Consider the following 22671-nt stretch of genomic DNA (forward strand, 5'->3'; position numbering starts at 1 on the left):
GGTGTATGATCGCCAAACACTGTTGGATATTCAAGTTTCTGCCAAAGATCTGGTGGGGTTTGATCATAGTGGACAAAAGTCTTTGCCCCCTTTCCTATTGGGGATTCCAGTTCACCTCTGCCGCGCCCCGGCTCCATCCCTCCGGCGTAAACGCCACCGCCGCCGGGGTACATGCAGCGGTTGAGTGGTAAGGCTGAAGGCCTGTTTGTCGCGCACTTCCAAGGTTTCTTGGATTAAGTATGGAGCGGTGCCTCGCCTCGTTTTTTCTCGACACTCACTGGACCTTGTCGACGCCTGGCTGGTACCCGAGATGCTCCAGCCCCGTGGCCCCTGCTGTCCTCGGCCTCGCTGGCGCAGGGTGAATTTGTGCAATCTACGGCCTTTGTGTCGGGCCCCCCGGACGGTTACTACCGTGGATCCGCCGAGTCCTGCCAAGTTTGGGCTCGTCAATGCTAGGTCGCTAGCGAACAAAACTTTCATCCTGAAGGATTTCTTTACTTCCCGAGGACTGGATTTTCTCTGTGTGACTGAGATGTGGCTAGCTGTTGGTGAGTCCAGCGCCCTCACAGAACTTTTATCTGGGGATTGCTGCTATTTTAACTCCCTCCTCAGCCCGAGGTCCGTGGGAGTAATAGTGACTATTTATAAAAGTCATTATAAATGTAAGCAACTGTCTCTGTCATCCTCTTTTACCAGCTTTGAGATGAGTTTATTTGAACTGGCTCACCCTCACACAGTGTTGTGTGTTGTGGTCTACAGACCTCCTAAATACAATAAGGACTTCATAAGTGACTTTTCTGATTTCCTGGCTGAAATTATGCCCGAGTATGACCGTGTCCTTATTGTTGGGGATTTTAATGTTCATGTGTGTTGTCCTGATAAGCCAATGGTGAAGGACTTTCTTGACCTCATTGCCTCTTTTAATCTAGTACAGTTTGTTTCTGGTCCCACACAAGAACGTGGACACACACTCGAGCTTGTTTTATCTATGGTTTGCCTGTTTTTAATTTGGAGATCTGTGACGCAGTGTTTTCGGACCATATGCCTGTACTGTTTGATGTTGCTGTTGCCGGTAACACAGTTAAACCTCGCGCTGTTGCTGCCCGATGCTGTCGCGTCATTAACCCTTCCACTGCTGGTCAGTTCTCGGCCGTTTTTAATCAGAGCTGTGTCGTTCCTGAATCAATGTGTCACGACACGGACGAGCTTAGTTCATGGTTTCACTCCTCCTGCCAAATTGTTTTAGACACTGTGGCTCCATTAAAAATCAGGCAGCCTAAAACTAAATGTGAACCCTGGCTAAATGACACTACTCGTGCTGTCAGACGCCAGTGCCGTAGAGCTGAGCGCAAGTGGAAGAGAGACAAACTGCAAGTGTCTTTTCAAATGTTAAGAGAGTGCTGGCGTAACTATCAGATAACTGTGAAAGCTGCTAAAACTAAACATTTCTCTGATATTATTCTGTCAATCTGTCATAAGCCTCGTGTTCTGTTTAAGACTATCGACTCCGTTTTTAAATGCTCCGCAGACTGTCGGTATTGAGGTTTCGCCTGCTGTTTGTGAAGACTTTCTTCACTTTTTTATTGACAAGGTTGCTGGCACTAGGGCTCGAATTTCACCTTCTGCATATGACCCTTCAGTCTCTGTGCCCTGCTCAGCTGTCTTTGATAGGTTTAGGTCTGTGACTCTGTCAGATTTACAGGACACTGTTGGTCATTTAAAGCCCTCAGGCTCTCCTAATGATGCTGTCCCCTCTCGATTATTTAAAGAGGTTTTTCCTACTGTGGGTCCATCCGTGCTTGCAGTTATTAACAGCAGTTTGTCCTCAGGTGTAGTCCTTAAAAACTTTAAACATGCAGTAGTGCAACCTTTAATAAAAAAATAGGTTTAGATTCTGCAGTTTTGGCTAATTATAGGCCTATTTCCAAACTGCCCTTCCTTTCAAAACTCCTCGAAAAGACAGTCTACAATCAATTAATGTCCTTTCTGGAGGAGCACAATATTCTTGAGGTTTTCCAATCTGGTTTTAAATCACTGCACAGCACAGAATCGGCTCTTTTAAGAGTTTTTAACGATATTCTTTTAACTTGTGATTCTGGTGAATGTGCTGTTCTTGTACTTTTAGACCTAACTGCTGCATTTGACACTGTAGACCATGACATTTTAATTTCACGTTTGGAGCAATGGGTGGGCATCAGTGACATAGCACTAGAGTGGTTCAGGTCGTACTTGGCAGATCGAACTTTCTGTGTGAGACTTGGTGACTCTGTATCCTCCTCTGCTCCTCTGTCATGTGGTGTCCCGCAGGGCTCAGTCTTAGGCCCTCTTCTCTTTGTACCTGCTCCCGCTTGGTTCTGTATTTAGGAAGCATGGTATTTCATTTCATTGTTATGCGGATGACACTCAGGTCTATATGCCTCTTAAAAAGAATCAAGCATTCTCTGTAAGACCCTTACTTGAATGTCTTGATGATATAAAGGCCTGGATGGCTCCAAATTTTTTAAATTTTAACGAAAAGAAGGCAGAAGTAATTGTTTTTGGTGGCAGCTCCGAGACCCTCTGTCTAGATTTAGGTTCCTTGGCTCAATACCTAAAATCCAATGTTACTAATGTAGGTACAACAGTGCCACAGTCCCGCATAAGAACTACAGGTCCCATCAACCAACTTCCGCGTTGACCTACGTCACGCCTGGGCGGGATCACCTACGTCACTTCCTCCATGAGCCCATAAGTGACTCAAACACAGTCCGTCTAAGAACTACAACTCCCATCAACTAACTTCCGCGGTGACCTACGTCACGGCTTGGTGGGATCACCTACATCACTTCCTCCATGATCCTATAAGTGACCCGGAAATCCGCCATACTTCCTCTTTGGCTCTGCAACCATGCGGGAACAGACATAAAGAGGCACTCTCTCATCGGACCGTCCGAAACCACGACGACTTTCTTGCAAGAAGAAAGATTCAGCGCGTTTTTTCTGTTTACCATTGGCCATGGTAAAACTACTGAAATCATGCTATTTCACTCATTGAGTTACAACTGGTTTTTATGTGTTTATTATTAAGGTAACGTTACGACTGCAGCCCAGAGCAGTTCATTTAAAGTTAGAAGCGACCGGATTCCTTCTAACTAAAAGCGCTGTGCACATTGTTTGATCAGAGACTTCTTTTCTTCACGAACGACAACGCGTCGGACCAAGAAATTCTCTGCGCTTCACGGAGGCCTCCACAAACTCTGACACTCCGTCTCTCCAGAACCTCTCCTCATAATCTTGCGTCGAGGCAAGATACTGAAGTAAGATTGGCATTTTGGGCAAAAAGACTCGTCTTAGGAATTAGCTTTATTAAGTAGTGTGAATTTAAACTCAGGAACGGTTTAATTGTGTCCACTGTAGACACTCTGTGTTGAATTGATTATTGTTCTATTTGTGTTGATCTCTCAATTGTTAATAGATAGGTTGCATGCTCTCTCTCTATTCCTTTCTAACACTTTAATTTCATTATTACACATATTTTGACCTCATCAAGATTTCAGTGGATTTAGTAGTGTTATAAGCTAGTGGAATTAGCTACCACGGCTAATTCTTTTGTCTCATTAGCAAGCAAGGCTAACCCTCTGTTTAGGCCCCACACACACACACACACACACACACACACCCCTTTTGTTCTTAACCCCATGAGGTAGAATTCTTTGGCCTTAGCTAGCAACACAAGGCTAATCTTTGTCTCCACACGTGGCCACACACAAACACATCTTAGCTAGCAACCAAAGCTAACTCTTTTGTTCTACTTAGAAACGCGTGGTCACCTCCCCCACACACAAACACACCTTAGATAACATTCCTTTGTCTTAGCTAGCAACACAAGGCTAACCTTTTGTCTCCACACGTGGCCACACAAACACACACACACACACACACACACACACACACACACGCTCATCAGGTATATGACCATATCATATTTGAATGTATTTCAATTGCTGATATTTAATTTTTTTTATCACACACACACGCTCATCAAGTATATGACTATATCATATTTGAATGTATTCAACTGCTATTATTCATCTTTATCTTTGTTATAATAAATTCAATTATTCTGTTAAACTGTGTCTGTGGTTGTACCGATATTTTCGAAGTCATCCAATCTCAAAGAATTCCAAGATGCATATGAGTTATGTAATACGGTAAGTGATCATAATAATTTGGAATATACCATAATTTAGCTGTTTGATAATTTATTATTAAGCACCAAAATTAAATGTATTATTTAATGAGACTGATTTAATGATACTGATTTAATGAGATTATTAATGAGACTGATTTAATGAGATTATTAATGAGTGATTTAATGAGACTGATTTAATGATTTAATGAGATTGATCACTTTTTTTTTCTACTTCCGGCGGCGGCGCGGCACAGACGCAGCGGCCCCACTCTCTCCCGTGTTTTGTTTGTTTTCTTTGTAAAATGTGTTTTTCGGAGTGTCTTTCTCGTCAATGTATGTCGGAACACAAATACAGCCGACAGGAATTGTTACAAATTCAGAACAGCAAGATATGCAATGTTTTGGACACTAAAACACGGACGCTACAGGAGCTGGGAATCCTCCACAGACCTGCGGACTCGCCTAGCACGAGGACCCCAGGAAAGAGGCATCGACCGCGGTGCTCGCAAACTAGGAAGCGGGGGAAACGCGGAGGCATCCGGAACAGGCTAGCAGCTAACCCTACTCGGCCGGCCATACCATCTATCCTGCTAGCAAACGTCAGATCACTGGACAACAAAATGGACCACATTTGACTTCTAAGATCAGCGAACCAGACAGTAAGCAGTTGTTGTGTGTTCATTTTCACTGAAACATGGCTAAACGACAACATCCCTGACTCAGCCATACAACTGGAGCAGCTAACATGCTACTGAGCGGACAGAGCGCTCTCGGAAGGAGGTAAAAGTCGTGGCGGCGGCGTGTGTGTTTACATCCGAGATGAATGGTGCAGAGATGCTAAGGTAATTTATAGACACTGTTCACCACTGGCTGAGTTCATGATCATTAAGTGCCGTCCATTCTACTTGCCGAGAGAGTTTACCGCGATTCTGCTCGCCGCAGTTTACATTCCACCAACCAACAACAACAGCGAGAGAAATGCAGCACTAAATGAACTCTACCATGCCATCAGCAAACAACAGACAACACACCCAGATGGTTTCATCATTCTCGCTGGGGATTTCAATCATGCTGATCTAAAAACTGTCCTTCCAAAATACCACCAGCACATGGATTTTCCAACAAGGGGAAAAAATACACTGGACATGGTATACACTTCCCACAAAGAAGCCTACAGAGCAACACACCTCCCCCAAATCGGACTATCAGACCATGAAACTGTCCTGCTACTGCCCGCATACGGACAAAAGGTGAAACTCGTCAAACCGGTTCCAAAACAGGTGAGAGTATGGCCAGACGGCGCCCAAGCTGCTCTCCAGCACTGCTTTGAAATAACTAATTGGGACATTTTCAGACAAGCAGCCACCTACAACAACCAAACAGACATTGAGAAGTACACAGACACCGTGACCTCCTACATCACCAAGTGCATTGATGATATGACGCACACAAAAACCATCATCACTCAGGCCAACCAGAAGCCATGGCTGACAGGGGATGTCCACAGGCTGCTGAGGGCTAGAGATAAAGCCTTCAGAGCTGGCGATGAAGCCGGCCTGAAAATAGCAAGAGCCAACCTGTCACGAGGCATTAGGAAAGCAAAAAAGGACTACACACAGAAAATAACCTCCCACTTCAGAGATAGCAAAGATGCACAGAGCCTATGGAAGGGCATTCAAGCTATCACTGACTACAAGCCCGCGCCACGAAGCTGCGAAAGCAACACACCTCTGCTGAACAATCTGAACAGCTTCTTTGCACGTTTCGAGGAACAAAACACCACCCCCACCTCACGACCAGACACTGTGTCTGTCGCTAGCGTGAAGAGAGCACTCACCAACATCAACCCACACAAAGCAACAGGCCCAGACAACATCCCTGGTCGAGTACTAAAGGACTGCACTGAGGAACTAAAGCATGTCTTCACTGACATCTTTAACACCTCACTGGAACAAGCCATCGTCCCCTCCTGCTTCAAAGCTGCCACCATCATACCCGTGCCAAAGAAGCCATCACCATCCTGCTTCAACGACTACTGTCCTGTAGCACTGACACCCATTATTATGAAGTGCTTCGAACGACTGGTCATGGCACACATCAAATCCACCTTCCCACCCACCCTGGACCCCTTCCAGTTCGCATACAGGGCCTGATGCTCCACAGAGGATGCAATCTGCTCTGCTCTTCACCCAGCCCTCACTCACCTGGAGGAAAAAGATTCATATGTGAGAATGCTGTTCATTGACTTCAGCTCAGCATTCAATACCATAATACCCCAACAGCTGATCTGCAAACTGGACAAGCTGGGCCTCAGTACCTCCCTCTGCAACTGGCTACTAGACTTCCTCAGCAAGAGACCACAAGCAGTACATGTCGGCAACAACACCTCGAGCACCATCACGCTAAGCACAGGTGCTCCACAAGGCTGTGTGCTCAGTCCTCTGCTCTTCACCCTGCTGACACACGACTGCAAAACAACCTACAGTACCAACCACCTGGTGAAGTTTGCAGACGACACAACTCTGGTGGGTCTCATCACCAACGGCGACAAGACGCACTACTGTTAGGACTGGGACTGTTTTGGCCTCTAGAGGCCACTGTTATTTCCTTTTCTGGTCATGTTTGTTTTGGGCCTCTAGAGGTCACCACTGTGTTCTGTGTTTTGTTTTTGTCTTATTGCCTGTTTCCTGCCCCGCCCTGTCCTTAATTAGTGTATTTATACCCCTGAGTTCAGTCCTCTTGTCACGGAGTCTTTGTGCTATGTTTAGCTCCAGTTACCTCTGTTCCGTGTTCCTAGCCTTTGTCTTTTTGGTTTTGCACTTTGTTTTTCTTTTTGGACTTTGTATTTACTGTTTTTTGGATCTTCTGAGCATTGGTATTTTTGCCTTTTCTTTTCTAGTTTTTTGGCTTTTGTATTTGACTTTGAACTTTTGGATTTTTTATTTTTCCCTTCATCTTCTGAGCGTTTTTTGGATTATATTTTTTGGGGACTGTAAATATTGTAAATAAAACTTTTTGATACTTTTCTACTTCTGCCTCACGCCTCTGCACTTGAGTCATTCCCCTGGTGGCCTAGTGGGGGTTTGCTGGATTATCACACCAGCGAACCAGGTTTGAATCCCAGCAAAACCCTAACAGAAAGACTCCGTCATGACCGACTCAGCAGAGGCTTCTTCATCTGTCTACCCGGCCAACCTTCAGGGAATGATGGCTGCGTTAACACGCCTCGGATCCACCATGGACACTCATGGACAGACTCTCGCAAGCCAACGTGAGACCCTTGCTCGCCACGAGGTACTGTTTCAGCAGATTGGGAGAACCCTGGCACAGCTGACTTCTCTGCCCCCATCTCCTCTGCCTGATTCTGCTCCTGCTCCACCATCCGCTCCTGCTCCAGTGCCTCCTGCCATGCTGCCTTCTTCACCTCACGAACCCAGCCTTCCTGCACCACAGAGGTATGACGGCAAGCACAGTGAGTGTCGAGAGTTCCTTACCCAGTGTCAACTCACCTTTGAGTTTCAGCCTACCACCTACACTACGGATCGCCGCAAGATTGCCTTTGTGATAACCTTGTTAGCTGGTAAGGCACGAGCCTGGGCTACTGCTATCTGGCAGAGACAGGGACCTGAGTGCTCTGATTTCCAGCTGTTTACTGAGGAGATGCTGCATGTCTTTGATCAAGCAGACATCAGTAAAGACGCAGCCAGAAAGCTCATGTCCATCCGGCAAGGGGGACGCTCGCAGCAGTAAGTGGATGGAACGAGACTGCCCTGGTGTCAGCCTTCCACCATGGTCTGTCTGACCCCATCAAAGACAGTCTGGCTTCTATCGGATGCCCAAGTGACCTCGAAACACTGATCTCACATTCTACTCGTCTGGACAACAGGATGAGAGAACGCCGCCAAGTCCTGAGCCTCTCCGGCCTCCCTGCCTCTACCTGGAGCCCGTCTACCTCCTCCAGTGACTGTCTAGAACCCATGCAAGTGGGTCGTACTCGCCTCTCCGCATCTGAGAGGGAGCGCAGAAGGAGGGACAAGTGCTGCATCTACTGTGGCAAGCCTGGTCACTTCCGAGCATCATGTCCCGAACTCTCGGGAAAAGGACCGCCCCGTCCAGCCGAGGGAGGGTTGTGACGGGGCCTACCCTCTCTCCCGGACTCCCTGGCCAAGGAATCTACATCCCGGTCTCCATCTCCTGGGGTGAGTCCGTCCACTCTTGTCAAGCTTTGTTAGACTCAGGGGTGGCTGGAAACTTTATGGATATCCACTTCGCCCAAAGCATCAATGTCCCGACTGCGCCTCTTGAAGTCCCACTGTCTGTGTCTGCCCTCGATGGCCAAGCGTTAGGTGATGGAAGAGTCACCCAAGTTACTTCTCCAGTCTTTCTCCAGTCTCAAGGTCACAAAGAAGAAATATCCCTGCACCTTATTCATTCACCAGAGTTCCCAGTTATTCTAGGCCTTCCTTGGCTTACTCGTCACAACCCTCGCATAGACTGGGTAACAAGCCAGGTTGTGGAATGGGGCCCTGCATGCCATGCCTCTTGTCTGCTCTCTCTAGCTCTCCTGTGTCTCCTGCCGAGCCCCCTGATCTCACCGAGTTATCTCAAGTTCCCACAGAGTACTGGAATCTCAAGGAGGTCTTCAGCAAGAGCAGGGCCGCCATTCTTCCTCCGCACCGCGCCTACGACTGTGCCATCGACTTGCTCCCTGGGACTACTCCTCCTCGGGGCCGTCTGTTCTCCCTCTCTCAGCCAGAACGCAAGGCCATGGAAGAGTACATCAAGGAAGCCTTGGCCTCTGGGTTCATTCGACCCTCCACCTCACCCGCTGGTGCCGGCTTCTTCTTTGTCGGCAAGAAGGATGGGGGTCTCCAGCCATGTATTGATTATAGGGGCCTGAACAAGATCACCGTGCGCAACCGCTATCCCCTTCCACTGATGTCCACAGCATTCGACCTGCTCCAAGGCGCCACCACCTTCACCAAGTTGGACTTACGGAACGCATACCACCTCGTCCGTATCCGACAGGGAGACGAGTGGAAGACCGCCTTTAACACCCTGTCAGGGCACTACGAGTACCAGGTGATGCCCTTCGGACTCACCAATGCACCAGCTGTTTTTCAGGCCCTTATCAACAACGTCTTGAGGGATATGATTTAATCTATATGTTTTCGTCTACCTCGACGACATCCTTATATTCTCCAAGACCTTACAGGAACACCGCCACCATGTCCGCCAAGTCCTCCAGAGACTCTTGCAGAATAATCTGTTTGCTAAAGCCCAGAAATGCGAGTTTCATGTCCCCGAGGTCTCCTTCCTGGGATTTATCGTACGAACGGGGCAACTCCAAATGGACCCAGCCAAGACCCTGGCCGTCCGGGACTGGCCTACTCCCAAGTCCGTTAAGGAGGTTCAGCGGTTCTTAGGATTCGCTAACTTCTACCGCAAGTTCATCAGGAACTTCAGTTCCATAGCTGCACCTATGTCGGACCTCACCAAAAGGACTGGTGGCTCCTTTGTCTGGTCCCCTCAGGCGGAAGAGGCGTTTAATGACCTAAAACACCGCTTTTGCACGGCACCCATTCTGGTTCTCCCGGACACCTCCCAACCATTCATCGTGGAGGTGGACGCCTCGGACAGTGGTGTCGGCGCGGTGCTCTCTCAACGCTCGGAAGGGAAGCTGCACCCCTGCGCTTACTTCTCCCACCGCCTGAGCTCTGCGGAGTCCCGCTATGATGTGGGGGATCGGGAACTGCTAGCGGTCAAATGAGCCCTTGAGGAGTGGAGGCACTGGCTGGAGGGAGCGCAACATCCATTCCTGGTGTGGACGGACCATAAGAACCTGGAGTACCTCCAGCAAGCCAAGAGGCTGAACCCACGACAGGCTAGGTGGGCTTTGTTTTTCAGCCATTTCAGCTTCACCCTATCATACCTCCCGGGCTCTAAGAACACCAAACCGGACGCGCTCTCCAGGCTGTTCTCGCCCAACAACAAGGAGAGTGAAGTTGGGCCTATCATCCCTATATCCCGGATTGTGGCTCCTGTCCGCTGGGGTATTGAGGAGACCGTTCGACAAGCTCAACGCCGGGACCCTGATCCTGGGACGGGGCCACTGGGCCTCCTGTATGTCCCTCGTCAAGCCCAGGCCAAGGTTCTCCAGTGGGGTCACTCTTCCCCTCTCACCGCCCACCCGGGAGCTCGGAGGACCCTGGACTTCCTGAAAAGACGCTTCTGGTGGCCTAACATGGAGAAGGAAGTGAGGTCATTCGTCCTGTCCTGTGCGGTCTGCACCAGAACCAAGAACCCGCGACAGCGTCCCCAGGGTCTCCTGCATCCTCTGCCTATTCCCCGGCGTCCCTGGTCCCACGGGGCGGTCGACTTCATCACGGGTCTCCCTGAGTCTCAAGGTAACACTGTCATATTGGTCATAGTGGACAGATTCTCCAAGGCCTGCCGCTTTATTCCACTGCGCAAACTCCCCTCTGCCCTTGACACTGCTAAATTGTTGTTCACTCATGTCTTCCGAGTTTTTGGTCTCCCTCAGGACATCGTCTCTGACCGGGGGCCCCAGTTCTCCTCCCGAGTATGGCACGGCTTCTGCAAGAGCATCGGGGCCACTGCCAGCCTCTCCTCTGGGTTCCACCCCCAGTCCAACGGCCAGACGGAGAGGCTCAACCAGGACCTGGAAACCACCCTGCGAGGCCTGGCTATGGATAACCCGACATCGTGGAGCACCTGGCTGCCATGGGCAGAGTACGCCCACAACACCCTGCAGTCATCGGCCACCAAGCTGTCACCGTTCCAGTGCCAATTCGGGTTCCAGCCACCTCTGTTCCCGGACCAGGAGGAGGACGCTGGGGTGCCCTCGGTCAACCATTACGTGAGACGGTGTCGCAAGACCTGGAGCAAGGTCAGGAGGACACTCATCCAGACCTCCAGTACCAACCAGACTCAGGCCAACCGCCATAGGAGACCTGCCCACACTTTCCGCCCTGGGCAGCAGGTTTGGCTGTCCACCAAGGACCTTCCGCTGCGGGTGGAGAACCGCAAGCTTGCTCCTCGCTACATTGGCCCCTTCAAGGTTGTACGCAGAGTCAACCCTGTCTCCTACCGGCTCCAGTTACCATGTACGCTAAGGATCAATCCCACATTCCATGTTTCCCTGTTGCGGCCCGTACTGACGTCCACGTATGCCCCTGCCCCTAGGAACCCCCCGCCCCCCCGCATCTTCCAGGGTCAGACTGTGTTCACCGTGCGCCGCCTGCTGGACTCCCGCCGGGTTCGCGGGGGCCTCCAATATCTTGTGGACTGGGAGGGCTATGGCCCTGAGGAGCGCTGCTGGGTCCCAGCTCGGGACATACTCGATAAAGAACTTTGTCGGGACTTCCATTCGGCCCATCCTGATCGTTCTGGGAACGTCAGGAGACGCTCCTGGGGGGGGGGGGTCCTGTTAGGACTGGGACTGGGACTGTTTTGGCCTCTAGAGGCCACTGTTATTTCCTTTTCTGGTCATGTTTGTTTTGGGCCTCTAGAGGTCACCACTGTGTTCTGTGTTTTGTTTTTGTCTTATTGCCTGTTTCCTGCCCCGCCCTGTCCTTAATTAGTTTGTGTATTTATACCCCTGAGTTCAGTCCTCTTGTCACGGAGTCTTTGTGCTGTTATGTTTAGCTCCAGTTACCTCTGTTCCGTGTTCCTAGCCTTTGTCTTTTTGGTTTTGCACTTTGTTTTTCTTTTTGGACTTTGTATTTACTGTTTTTTGGATCTTCTGAGCATTGGTATTTTTGCCTTTTCTTTTCTAGTTTTTTGGCTTTTGTATTTGACTTTGAACTTTTGGATTTTTTATTTTTCCCTTCATCTTCTGAGCATTTTTTGGATTATATTTTTTGGGGACTGTAAATATTGTAAATAAAACTTTTTGATACTTTTCTACTTCTGCCTCACGCCTCTGCACTTGAGTCATTCTCCTGGTGGCCTAGTGGGGGTTTGCTGGATTATCACACCAGCGAACCAGGTTCGAATCCCAGCAAAACCCGAACAACTACAGGACTGAGGTGGACCTTCTGGCCAAGTGGTGCAGACACAACAACCTCCTGCTGAACGGCAGTAAGACAAAGGAGATTGTTGTCAACTTCCAGAGAGGCCACAGCCAATACCTGCCACTGATCATCGATGGTGCTGCTGTGGAGAGAGTGAGAAGCACAAAATTCCTTGGAGTGCACATCAGTGAGGACCTCTCCTGGACCAACAACACCGCAGCACTGGCCAAGAAAGCCCAATAGCGCCTCTACTTCCTGCGCAAACTGAAGCACGCCAGTGCCCCACCACCCATCATGACTACGTTCTACAGAGGGACCATTGAGAGCATCCTCTCCAGCTGCATCACTGTATGGGGCGGGAGCTGCACTGACCACAACAGGAAAGCCCTGCAGCATATAGTGAACACAGCTGGGAAGATCATCAATGCACCCCTCCCCTCCCTGCAAGACATATACACCACCCGCCTCACCCGCAAAGCTCTCACAATCGTGAGAGATGAGACTCACCCAGCACACAACCTGTTTAGCCTCCTGCCCTCTGGAAAGAGGTACAGGAGCCTACAGTCCAGAACCATGAGACTCACCAACAGCTTCATCCACCAGGCCGTCAGGATGTTGAACTCCTTCCCCTCTCTCCCATCACTGACAGCTCCACCCACCAGACAGCCAAGAAGTTAGGATCTTGCCCCCCCCCCCCCCCAATGGGAAAGACTCTGACTCAGGAACCCCCCCCCCATACACACACACACACACACACGGAAAGACTCTGACTCAGGAAGTCCCCACACACACACACACACATACATACATGGAAAGACTCGAACTCAGGAAAGACTATGGAACTGCACTCGAACTCAGGAAAGACTCTGACTCAGGACCCCCCCCACACACACACACACACACACACACGGAAAGACTCTGACTCAGGAAGTCCCCCCCCACACTCACACATACATACATGGAAAGACTCGAACTCAGGAAAGACTATGGAACTGCACTATGTGACTTTGCACCTTTACCTGCACTACCTCACTTTTTTTTTTTACACACCATACACTGTTTCTTGTTGCTGCTGCCCTCCACGGAAAAGGCCTCTCTATGGAACTACACATGTGACTTTGCACCTTACCTGAACTATCTCACAAGAACTGCCTTGGGCCCTGCAATATAACAACTTACCATATGCTGCTTCTGAATGCTGCTACACATTATTAACACATTATTCTACATAATACTGCTACTGTGATAACCTCAACTGGACTGCCCTGGACTGTGCTGAAGTGCATGAAACAATGCACTTTTTCAATTGCTCCATCGTTATGCTCCCTCACAAACTGAAACCTTTTCTTCCAATTTGCTTCACTAACAAGTGCTTCTCTTAGAGCCACTCAGCCCTGAGGAAACGCTCTTACTTTCACTATTAAAACATGGCCATAAGTTCTGCTGCTGATTTTTTTTACAGTTCAAACTCACCAAGACTTTAAGTGGTCTCCAATCATGGTAATTAAAAATTTTTTCAGACCATCATTTCATTCCACAAAGTTGGTCCACCACAGATACAGGACACATCGTCCAACAACCATTTCGTCCAATAGTTAAGAAATTTCGTCCAAAGCCTTTTTAATACGCACTATCAATTATTTTATATTTCATTTATTTGTTCAAAAAAAAAGGAGGAATTCTCAACAGAATTTGACCGAAGCAAAATACATTTTCGTAGGATGTAATTTAACCACCTGCCACTCGCGAGTTGTGAAATCTAACGGCGAGTAAAGATCACCTCAGACTCGCCTTTCTCGGCGTGTGTTCAAAACGATGGGTTCCTACCTAGTATTCATGTAAAATTCAAGAAATATTCGACAAAAACTCCTTCCTTGCGCAGGACTCTCAGGCACGCTCTGGACCTGACAACATTGGCTGTGAAATGATGGGCTATCCTGCTGCTGTACTGCTTCTTTGCTAGTCTGATGCCACGGGACAAGTTGGCTCTTGCTGATCTCAGACCAGCCTCATCACCTGCTCTGAAAGCAGCGTTCCGGGCTTTCAGTAACCAAACATTGTGTTGTGTAAACCTGGTCCAGTGTGTTGTTTCCCCGTGTTGCAAAGTCAATGTGTTGATGTAACTGAGGAAACACTGTTTTGAGATTAGCGTGGTTGAAATCCCCAGCTACGATGAGAAGTCCCTCTGGATGGGCTGTCTGTTGGTCACTGATGGTGCAGTACAGTTCACTCAGTGCCTTGTCCCTATCGTTGTTATTGCAGCTGGGAAGAATGTAAACTGCAACAAGCAGGATGGCAGAAAACTCCCTCGGTAGATAGAAGGGCCGGCACTTGATGATCATAAACTCCACAAGGGGTGAACAGTGTCTGCAAACTACCACAGCGTCCTGACACCAAGCATCCCTGATGTAAACACAGACCCCGCCGCCGCGGGTCTTACCTCCTTCAATGAAGGCTCTGTCTGCTCAATAGCACGTTAGCCGGTCGAGCTGGATGGCAGAGTCCGGTACGCTGTCGTTGAGCCATGTTTCCGTGAACACAAAACACAGCACTCTCTCACAGCCTGCTAGGTCACTCGCAAAAGGTGAATATAGTCCAGTTTGTTATCCAAGGAGCGTATATTGGTGAGTACGATGGACGGTATAGCCGGCTTGTGTGGATTAGCCATTAGCCTGGCCCGGATACCCCCGCGCTTTCCCCGCTTCTGCCTCCTCTCGCACCGCCTACGGCGCTTCCTCTGTGGGTGTGCAGCAGTAGTGGGGGTCGATGTCAAAGCGGGCCGCCGGCATAGGCCGAGGTCATGTAGCTCCTTAGCGTGTGCCAGGTTTAACTTACAGAAAAAAGTGTTGCCAATGTCAAAAAGAGTCCCACGGCTGTGTGCGCGCCTCGGAACGGACAAACGCGACGAAAACATACCATCACTCGAGCACACCGACGAAGACAAACATGTAAACACCACATTATCGGGACAGAGAGGGGCCGCTGCGTCCGCACGCGCCGCCATCTTGAAAAACTGAAACAACTATATTGCCCTACTATACTGTCAGACTGCTGTTCCAGTTTACATTGTTCATTCTGTTTATATTGTCATTCGTCACATTCAAATTTATACCATTAATTCTGTTTACACTGCAACATTTGCACTTTCTGGATTGCCACTGTCTTTTCTTAGATAGCTTTAGCTCGTGTGTGTAAATAACCCCCCCCCCTTTTTTTTTAAAGTTTATATCTTGTATCTATATTTTATATTTCATGTTTATTACTGTTTGCACCGCAGATAAGGGGGAAACGCAATTTCAATTCTCTGTATGTCCTGCACATATGGTATTATTGACAATAAAGTTGACTTGGACTGCGTGCACGCCTTATTAAGACTGGCTATACGATGAATTAAACAGCTTCACTGGACTCAAAGCTCAGAGAGCAGCCTGTAATGGTAAGGGTTGCTTGTTTGCTTTACAAAAATGTTTTCCGCTTCGGTCAAATTCTACTGAGAATTCTTCTTTAGGATCGGTTTAAAAATATACAGCAATTTGTCGCATATTGTCACCTAACTATCACTAGGCATATGTTTCCATTTATTACAGGGAGACGCAGTCATAAACCTGCTTAATGCACTCCTTTAAATTAATAAAATACTTATTGAAACATTTTACTGATTAAGTCTGTGTTGGCCTTATTAAGACTGGCTATATGATGAATTAAACAGCTTCACTGGACTCAAAGCTCGGAGAGCAGCCTGTAATGGTCAGGGTCTACTTGTTTACGCCCCCTTACACCGCTCTTTTGTGTCGAAGTGCTCGTACTACGGCACTTTTTTGCTTTACAAAAAATTGTTTATTTCCATTTATTACGGGGAGATGCAGTCATAAACCTGTTTAATGCACTCCCTTAAATGAATTATGGTTTGTTTATATCTCGATCTTGTTGCACATATTGTAACCACGTACAAAATAATTGAAAGTGTGTATGAAAAAGACTTTGGACAAAATGGTCATTGGACAAAGTGTCCTGATCCCTTCACCACTATCCTTCCAGGTTTTAATAATGTGTTGGACAGTTATTAACTCATCCACCCATCCATTATCTCTAGCCGCTTATCCTGTACAGGGTCGCAGGCAAGCTGGAGCCTATCCCAGCTGACTATGGGCGAGAGGCGGGGTACATCTTGGAAAAGTCGCCAGGTCATCACAGGGCTGACACAGAGACAAACAACCATTCACACTCACATTCAGACCTACGGTCAATTTAGAGCCACCAATTGGCCTAACCTGCATGTCTTTGGACTGTGGGGGAAACCGGAGCACCCAGAGGAACCCACGCAAAAACGGGGAGAACATGCAAACTCCACACAGAAAGGCCCTCGTCAGCCGCTGGGCTCGATGCCAGGACCTTCTTGCTGTGAGGCGACAGTGCTAACTACTACACCACCACGCCGCCAATGTCAGCAATCTCATTATTTTCTTTGCTTGATGCAGGCCAACAAACTGGCCCTTCTGAAAAACATTTACTTTGGATGATGGGATATGTCTTCCGACATGATTGTTTAAGAAATGAGAAGCTACTCACTGCATCAGTTAGAGTTTAAAGAACTGTTGCCAGCTGAAACGTTTGACTCACTGCAGTAATTATTGAAACAAAGCCTCTGAAGTATTTGCTTATTTTAATGGTAATGATGACTTTCTTTTGGCCAGGCGGTGAATAATTCAATCAAAGTGAAATGAACTGCAGTATGTATGGTGTACTTTACCATTCATGGAACACTTTTTGTTCCAGAGCTTGTGAAACACAGGACTTAGTTCTTTGGCATACTCCTCATCAAACCACACCAAGAGCTCCTGTTCTGGGTTAATGGGTTGACAGCAACGATACAGAATTCCCCCTCGATACTGAAATGCCACAAGATTCTGTTCTTCCTCATTACGAGCACAATTCACATACCTAAAACAATAAGGCAAAGTGGCAGAAAAGGTAAAAAAAAAATCAGATCAGAGTTACAGACCAAGAAAAAGCATGGGGGAGATATCAGTGACAGGAAGAAAAAGTTCTTCCAACAAATTAGGAACTGTAAAACCAATGACTAAGCAAAGACCCAACAACTGGTGTATTCCTCACCTCATCCAATTTGCATGCATTTCTCTTTTGGCATCTATGTACTCTTCACACTGCCTGCTCCTGCATATCTGTAGAAAAATTACACATTTATATTTTCTTCATTAACTTAATCCATGCCTTCAAATTAAATGATGTACACAGGAAAGAGAATAATGGCTCATGCCAATATTATATTAAGCATTATGAAGGCAGAATTAAAAAGTTCTTGACTGTATGTTTAGTTTCACAGAACATGCTGACAAGCTCTGAGGTGAATTTAGTAACCTTAAAAAAATGCAGGCAAGACTTTACATCAGAATTTAGGTGAAGGAAGTTTTTACTCGAAGGTTTTATGTCTTTGACATGGCAAAGCTGTGCTGTTCAATCAAACTCTCTGATAAATATCCGTCCCTTGTGCTTTGGTCTCTAAACAGAAAAACTTTAATGTCAGTTCTGTCATGAAATAGGTTTTGTACAAGTAGAAAATATTTTTCATAAGTACTATCCATTTACTGTAAGTATTTGTGAGCTTTAGTTCAGTATACCTCTGGTCCTGGATACGTGACTGATCCAGATTCAAACATTTGTCTTTTGGGCCTCATTTCTCAAGCTGGACACAAAAGACTTGGTATTCATGAAAATTCATTTAATTTTCAAAATATTTGTATCCTATGAGAGCTTGTGTGTGAATTTGTATGTACTGTAAAGCACTTTTTTTTTGTCCTGCCAGCGTTCTGCAATGGCTGAGCTTCATCACTAGAACACTATAAGCCGAGAGGGCACTCTTTCATCTCATCTCATTATCTCTAGCCGCTTCATCCTGTTCTACAGGGTCGCAGGCAAGCTGGAGCCTATCCCAGCTGACTACGGGCGAAAGGCGGGGTACACCCTGGACAAGTCGCCAGGTCATCGCAGGGCTGACACATAGACACAGACAACCATTCACACTCACATTCACACCTACGGTCAATTTAGAGTCACCAGTTAACCTAACCTGCATGTCTTTGGACTGTGGGGGAAACCGGAGCACCCAGAGGAAACCCATGCAGACACGGGGAGAACATGCAAACTCCACACAGAAAGGCCCTCGCCGGCCACGGGGCTCGAACCCGGACCTTCTTGCTGTGAGGCGACAGCGCTAACCACTACACCACCGTGCCGCCCACTCTTTCATTAATTTATTAATTTTGTAACGGTGAGCTCTCTGTAAGCTTTGCCTTTTACAGAGTTTTGTAGAGCAAAAGCTAAGCTTATTCATTTACATGAAATCTTTTAGATTACAGGCATGCAAACTGGTCAGGGGTGAAAAAGGTGAGAAGGGCGCACGGACACACGGCACGCGCGCAAAAGTACATTTCGTAGTCTACTTTACAAAAAAAATTGCAACCAGTATTAAGCAGGCAACATTCAACATCACTCATCACTTCCCTTTCAACTGTTGTGTGTACTAACTAGGTTTTATCTGGACAGGATGTTGTGTAATATACCATACCACATATACCATACGGTCAATTTGAAGATCGAGATGGTGATTTTGAATTAAAGAACAGGCGTGTACAATGGGCATTACATATTGGATTTTTTTTTTAAATAAAAAACTATAAGTTCATCTCGGCCTAAAAAATTTGGGCAGACGCTCCCGCGCGGCACATGCCAGCAATTCCCCCCATCCCCCTATGAAATGAGCAACAAGTAGGAGAATTATACACGGTATCATACCTAAAATTTTATCAGAAATATAGATACGATACTATGATTCTCCCCAACATACTACATTAGATAAGCTAACCTCATTTATAAAAGATACACACTTGTATATGACATATATGTGATATATATGATGTATATTCATACATTGTTACTTTACGGAAATCTTCAGTAAGTTTGGTCTTTTCATGACAGCCTGTTGTAGACCTAAATATAATGCACATGAAATGACACTCCTCACCTCAACATGTCCTTTACAATCATTTAAGCCACCATGGGCAATGCTGAAACCACTGCTGCAAACAGTAAATCGTGCGAAACTGTCATTATTGTTGACCCTTATTAGACAAGGAGATTATTAGACAGGGAGATTATCAGGCAGGGATATTATCAGGCAGGGATATTATCAGACAGGGATATTATCAGACAGGGAGATTATCAGACAGGGAGATTATCAGGCAGGGATATTATCAGACAGGGAGATTATTAGGCAGGGAGATTATAAAACAGGGAGATTATCAGGCAGGGAGATTATTAGACAGGGAGATTATTAGACAGGGAGATTATCAGACAGGGAGATTATCAGGCAGGGATATTATTAGACAGGGAGATTGTCAGGCAGGGATATTATTAGACAGGGAGATTATCAGGCAGGGAGATTATCAGGCAGGGAGATTATCAGGCAGGGAGATTATCAGGCAGGGAGATTATCAGGCAGGGAGATTATCAGACAGGGAGATTATCAGACAGGGATATTATCAGACAGGGAGATTATCAGGCAGGGAGATTATCAGACAGGGAGATTATCAGGCAGGGATATTATCAGGCAGGGATATTATCAGACAGGGAGATTATCAGACAGGGAGATTATCAGGCAGGGAGATTATCAGACAGGGATATTATCAGACAGGGATATTATCAGACAGGGATATTATCAGACAGGGAGATTATCAGACAGGGAGATTATCAGACAGGGAGATTATCAGGCAGGGAGATTATCAGACAGGGAGATTATTAGACAGGGAGATTATCAGGCAGGGATATTATCAGGCAGGGATATTATTAGACAGGGAGATTATCAGGCAGGGATATTATCAGACAGGGAGATTATTAGGCAGGGAGATTATCAGGCAGGGAGATTATTAGACAGGGAGATTATCAGACAGGGAGATTATCAGGCAGGGATATTATTAGACAGGGAGATTATCAGGCAGGGAGATTATTAGACAGGGAGATTATCAGGCAGGGATATTATTAGACAGGGAGATTATCAGACAGGGATATTCTTAGACAGGGATATTATCAGGCAGGGATATTATTAGACAGGGAGATTATCAGGCAGGGAGATTATCAGGCAGGGAGATTATTAGACAGGGAGATTATTAGACAGGGAGAGTATCAGGCAGGGATATTATTAGACAGGGATATTATCAGACAGGGAGATTATTAGACAGGGAGATTATCAGACAGGGAGATTATTAGACAGGGAGATTATCAGGCAGGGATATTATTAGGCAGGGAGGTTATTAGGCAGGGAGGTTATTAGACAGGGAGGTTATTAGACAGGGAGGTTATTAGACAGGGAGATTATCAAACAGGGATATTATTTGACAGGGATTTTATTAGACAGGGAGATTATCAGGCAGGGAGATTATCAGGCAGGGATATTATTAGACAGGGAGATTATTAGGCAGGGATATTATTAGGCAAGGAGATTATTAGGCAGGGAGATTATCAGGCAGGGATATTATCAGACGGAGATTATTAGACAGGGAGATTATCAGGCAGGGATATTATTTGACAGGGAGATTATCAGGCAGGGAGATTATCAGGCAGGGAGATTATTAGACAGGGAGAGTATCAGGCAGGGATATTATTAGACAGGGATATTATCAGACAGGGAGATTATTAGACAGGGAGATTATCAGACAGGGAGATTATTAGACAGGGAGATTATCAGGCAGGGATATTATTAGGCAGGGAGGTTATTAGGCAGGGAGGTTATTAGACAGGGAGGTTATTAGACAGGGAGGTTATTAGACAGGGAGGTTATTAGACAGGGAGATTATCAAACAGGGATATTATTTGACAGGGATTTTATTAGACAGGGAGATTATCAGGCAGGGAGATTATTAGACAGGGAGATTATTAGGCAGGGATATTATTAGGCAAGGAGATTATTAGGCAGGGAGATTATCAGGCAGGGATATTATCAGACGGAGATTATTAGACAGGGAGATTATCAGGCAGGGATATTATTTGACAGGGAGATTATTAGACAGGGATATTATTAGGCAAGGAGATTATTAGGCAGGGAGATTATCAGGCAGGGATATTATCAGACGGAGATTATTAGACAGGGAGATTATCAGGCAGGGATATTATTTGACAGGGAGATTATCAGGCAGGGAGATTATCAGGCAGGGAGATTATTAGACAGGGAGAGTATCAGGCAGGGATATTATTAGACAGGGATATTATCAGACAGGGAGATTATTAGACAGGGAGATTATTAGACAGGGAGATTATCAGGCAGGGATATTATTAGGCAGGGAGGTTATTAGGCAGGGAGGTTATTAGACAGGGAGGTTATTAGACAGGGAGGTTATTAGACAGGGAGATTATCAAACAGGGATATTATTTGACAGGGATTTTATTAGACAGGGAGATTATCAGGCAGGGATATTATTAGACAGGGAGATTATTAGGCAGGGATATTATTAGGCAAGGAGATTATTAGGCAGGGAGATTATCAGGCAGGGATATTATCAGACGGAGATTATTAGACAGGGAGATTATCAGGCAGGGATATTATTTGACAGGGAGATTATTAGACAGGGATATTATTAGACAGTGAGATTATTAGGCAGGGATGTTATTTGACAGGGAGATTATTAGACAGGGATATTATTAGACAGGGAGATTATTAGGCAGGGATGTTATTTGACAGGGAGATTATTAGACAGGGAGATTATTAGACAGGGAGATTATTAGGCAGGGATATTATTAGACAGGGAGATATATTAGACAGGGATATTATTAGACAGGGAGATTATCAGGCAGGGAGATTATTAGACAGGGAGATCATCAGGCAGGGATATTATCAGACAGGGAGATTATTAGGCAGGGAGATGATCAGACAGGGAGGTTATCAGGCAGGGAGATTATTAGACAGGGAGATTATCAGGCAGGGATATTATTCGACAGGGAGATTATCAGACAGGGAGATTATTAGACAGGGAGATTATTAGACAGGGAGGTTATTAGGCAGGGATATTATTAGACAGGGAGATTATCAGGCAGGGATATTATTAGACAGGGAGATTATTAGGCAGGGAGATTATCAGGCAGGGAGATTATCAGGCAGGAATATTATTAGACAGGGAGATTATTAGGCAGGGAGATTATCAGGCAGGGATATTATTAGACAGGAAGATTATCAGGCAGGGATATTATTAGACAGGGAGATTATTCGGCAGAGAGATTATCAGGCAGGGAGATTATCAGGCAGGGATATTATTAGACAGGGAGATTATTAGGCAGGGATATTATCAGACAGGGAGATTATTAGACAGGGAGATTATTAGACAGGGAGATTATCAGACGGAGATTATTAGACAGGGAGATTATCAGGCAGGGATATTATTAGACAGGGAGATTATT

At 46.4% G+C, this 22671-nt stretch overlaps 1 pseudogene; it reads right to left on the minus strand.

The window, feature by feature from the left end:
- The window catches only part of LOC132890979 (zinc finger protein 850-like), a 127935-nt pseudogene that overhangs the window by 83811 nt on the left and 21453 nt on the right, over positions 1–22671 (minus strand).

This window comes from Neoarius graeffei, chromosome 8 (genome assembly GCF_027579695.1).
Source record: "Neoarius graeffei isolate fNeoGra1 chromosome 8, fNeoGra1.pri, whole genome shotgun sequence".
Classification (NCBI taxonomy): domain Eukaryota; kingdom Metazoa; phylum Chordata; class Actinopteri; order Siluriformes; family Ariidae; genus Neoarius; species Neoarius graeffei.